This window comes from Bufo bufo, chromosome 11 (assembly GCF_905171765.1).
Source record: "Bufo bufo chromosome 11, aBufBuf1.1, whole genome shotgun sequence".
NCBI lineage: Eukaryota > Metazoa > Chordata > Amphibia > Anura > Bufonidae > Bufo > Bufo bufo.
Window position 1 is genome coordinate 61,233,325 of NC_053399.1, and position 4,509 is coordinate 61,237,833.

The window sequence follows — 4,509 nt, forward strand, 5'->3', positions numbered from 1 at the left end:
TTGGGGGCCTGTACTGGCCGACACTTTCTTATTTATCCTGTGAACGGCTAATGTACCTCCAGCCACAGAATACAAAGTTATTTGCTGTCAGCTGAATGCCTGTTGGCAAATTTTTTGGGCCTGTACTGGCCGACACTTTCTTATTTATCCTGTGAACGGCTAATGTACCTCCAGCCACAGAATACAAATTATTTGCTGTCAGGTGAACGCCTGTTGTCTAATTTTTGGAGGCTGTAGTGGCCGACACTTTCTTATTTATCCTGTGAATGCCTAATGTACCTCCAGCCACAGAATACAAAGTTCTTTGCTGTCAGCTGAACGCCTGTTGGCTAATTATTGGGGCCTGTAGTGGCCGACACTTTCTTATTTATCCTGTGAACGGCTAATGTACCTCCAGCCACAGAATACAAAGTTATTTGCTGTCAGGTGAACGCCTGTTGTCTAATTTTTAGGGGCTGTAGTGGCCGACACTTACTTCTTTATCCTGTGAATGCCTAATGTACCTCCAGCCACAGAATACAAAGTTCTTTGCTGTCAGCTGAACGCCTGTTGGCTAATTTTTGGGGCCTGTAGTGGCCGACACTTTCTTATTTATCCTGTGAACGGCTAATGTACCTCCAGCCACAGAATACAAAGTTATTTGCTGTCAGGTGAATGCCTGTTGTCTAATTTTTGGAGGCTGTAGTGGCCGACACTTACTTCTTTATCCTGTGAATGCCTAATTTTTCTGACTGGAATTGAAAATCAATGTGTTTGCAACCGTTCCACTAAATTGTGGAACGGATGCGGGCCCATTTTACAGACGTGTGAATGGACCCTATATGTATTTGACATGTATTTACCGGCTGCTGTCAGTTCTGGCTGATTTAGGGCGAGCTATTACACTAAAACAGAGCAATATTACAAAAACCAAAATATACATTAGAACTGTATAAACGATTTATATAACTTATTAAAAAAAAATTAAAAATTTAAGGCAACTTTTTCAATAGCAGGAGCATCTCCTGCACCCCCTTCATGGCCGTTGCCTCTTCTCCATGGCCTTCATCCACTCCTGAATGGCCCGCATATCCTGGCGGTGCTCCTTCTGCATTTTGGCCAATTTGGCCTTCAATGTCTTCATTACTGTTTTAAAAAGAAAATATGAACATTATTTGCAATTCTTATTAAACCTTTAAACCTTTATTTTGTGGTGCATATTACTTTTTGATCGCTTGCTATTACACCTTTTTGTGAAAACATTTGTGCAAAAAATGCCTTTTTGGAGAGTTTAAATTTTTTTTTTTTAAAGGTGTCCACCTGAGGGGTTACTTGGTATGATATTTTTATACAGCTGGTTGTTACAGATGCGGCAAGACCTAATATGTTTCCTTATTTTTTTGTTATTTCTGTTTTACACAATAAAAGCATTGTTGAACCAAAAAGAATTCATGTTTTAGTGTCTCCATAGTTTGAGAGCCATATTATTATTTTTATTTGGTGATTGTCTAATGGTAGGGTCTAATTTTTGGCCGAATGAAATTACAGATTGTTACTATTTTGGGGGGCATATGCCTTTTTTAATAGCTTGGTGTTGCACTTTTAGTGATGTTAGGTGACTAAATTTTTTTACATTTTTATTGTTTCTATTTTATTTTTTTACAGTGTTCACCTGAAGGGTTAGATCATAGGATATTTTTATAGAGACGGTCGATATATGTACACGGCGGTACAAAATATGTCTGTTTGTCTATTTTTTACCTTTTTTATTTTTATTTAAAGTCTTTATACACATTGACGATTTAAATCTCAATACGTTAGTTAGTGATATTTATGATGATTATATAGTTTATTCGTTTATGATATTTCAGTACAGAATAATTTTATTTTGTTTGTTAGTTAGTGTTAGTTCTATAGAGTTTAATTTAATTTATTTGTTAAGTTAATGGTTTTAATGTAGATTAAAGAGTTATTGTCCAGTGTTCTTTTTTTGTATTACTATAGTGTATGTTGTCGCCTCCTCGTTGGCCCTTTTAACCGCTTCACGTCCGCCCATAGGATATAAACATCCTATGGGTGGACGTCTATCTCCTAATGCACGTTTTAAAACGTCTTTTCAAAAACAGCAGCTGCACGCTAATCGTGCAGCTGCTGATCGGGTTGCCCGCTGTCAGTGACAGCAGGGCAACCCTAACACAAGGCAGGGACAGTTCCCAGGTGTCCCTGCCTTCACGATCGCTGCAGACACAGCGCTCACTGAGCGCTGTGTCTGCAGATAAGGAAGCGCTATGCGTTTCCTGTTCCGGCCCGGCGGTCATGTGACCGCCGTGACCGGAGAGTGCAGGGGCTGTGTGAGGTCTCTCACAGACCTCGATCAGCCCTGCTCTGAGGCTGTACAGCGCTGGATTGCTGCTGTACAGCCTCTCTAGGGGTGCATTTGTCCTGTAACTGGGGCTGCTATGTCAGCCCCAGTTACAGGAGAAATCAACAGTGAAAAAAAAATGAAAAAGTGAAGCAAATGTCCCCCAGAGGTCTTGTATGACCTTATGGGGGACGAAAAGTGTAAAATAAAATAAAAATAAAATAAAGGGTTGAAAAAAAAAATAAAAAAAAGTTTCACATGTAAAAAAAAAAAAATCCCAAGTAAGGAATAAAAAAAAAAATTAAAAATAGAAAAAATAAAATAAAATAGACAAATTTAGTATTGCCGAGTCCGTAAAAACCAGCTCTATAAAAATATCACATGACCTAACCCCTCGGGTGAACACCCAAAAAAAAAAAAACTGTGTCAAAACAAGCAATTTTTGTCACCTTGCATCACAACAGGTGCAACACCAAGTGATCAAAAACGCGTATGTCCCACAAAATAGTACCAATAAAACCGTCACCTCATCCCGCAAAAAATTAGCCCCTACATAAGAAAATCTCTCAAAAAATAAAAAAACTATAGCTCTTAGAACATGGAGACACTAAAACATCATTTTTTTGGTTTCAAAAATGCTATTATTGTGTTAAAGTGAAACAAATAAAAAAAAGTATACATATTAGGTATTGCCACGTCCGTAAAAACCAGCTCTATAAAAATATCACATGACCTAACCCCTCGGGTGAACACCGAAAAAAAAAAAAAAAAACTGTGTCAAAACAAGCAATTTTTGTCACGTTGCATCACAAAAGGTGCAACACCAAGTGATCAAAAACGCGTATGTCCCACAAAATAGTACCAATAAAACCATCACCTCATCCCGCAAAAAATGAGCCCCTACATAAGAAAATCTCTCAAAAAATAAAAAAACTATAGCTCTCAGAACATGGACACATTAAAACATAATTTTTTGGTTTCAAAAATGCTATTATTGTGTAAAACTTTAATAAATGAGAAAAAGTATACATATTAGGTATCGCCACGTCCGTAACAATCTGCTCTATAAAAATATCACTTGACTGAACCCCTCAGGTGAACGCTGTAAAACACCTTGCCCCATAAAGTGTTATAATGAATGATCAAAAAATCATATGTACCCAAAAATAGTACTAATAAAACTGGCACCTTATCCCCTAGTTTCCAAAATAGGGTCACTTCTTGGGAGTTTCTACTGTAAGGGTGCATCAGGGGGCTTCAAATGGGACATGGCATCTAAAAACCATGTGGAGTTCCTTTTCTTCTGCGCCCTGCCGTGTGCCCATACAGCAGTTTATGACCACATGTGGGGTGTTTCTGTAAACCGCAGAATCTGGGTAATAAATATTGAGTTTTGTTTGGCTGTTAACCATCGATATGTTAAAGAAAAAAATTTATTAAAATGGAAAAATCTGCCAAAAAAGTGAAATTTTAAAATTTGATCTCCATTTTCCTTTAATTCTTGTGGAACGCCTAAAGGGTTAACAAAGTTTGTAAAATCGGTTTTGAATACCTTGAGGGGTGTAGTTTCTACAATGGGGTCATTTATGGGGGTATCCACTATGTAGGCCCCACAAAGTGACTTCATACCTGAACTGGTCCTTAAAAAGTGGGTTTTGGCAATTTTCTTAAAAATTTGAAGAATTGCTTCTAAACTTCTAAGCCTTCTAACGTCCTAAAAAAATAAAATGACATTTCCAAAATGATGCCAACATAAAGTAGACATATGGGGAATGTTAAGTAATAAATATTTTATGAGGTATCACTTTCTGTTTTAAAAGCAGAGAAATTGAAATTTTGAAAATTGCGAATTTTTCTAATTTTTGGGTAAATTTGTGATTTTTTCATAAATAAAGGTGAAATATTTTGACTCAAATTTATGACTATCATGAAGTACAATGTGTCACGAGAAAACAATCTCTGAATGACTTGGATAAATAAAGGCGTTCCAAAGTGAGATATGTCAGTTTTGCAAAATTTGGCCTGGTCAGGAAGGGGGCAAAGGGCCCAGATGGGAATTGGTTAATGTTTATGTACATGTTATGGATACATAATCATATTGCTATGTGCACATATTTACCCTCCTGACGGGGGCTGGTGATCACCTCCTCTTCCTCCGAGTCCTGAGA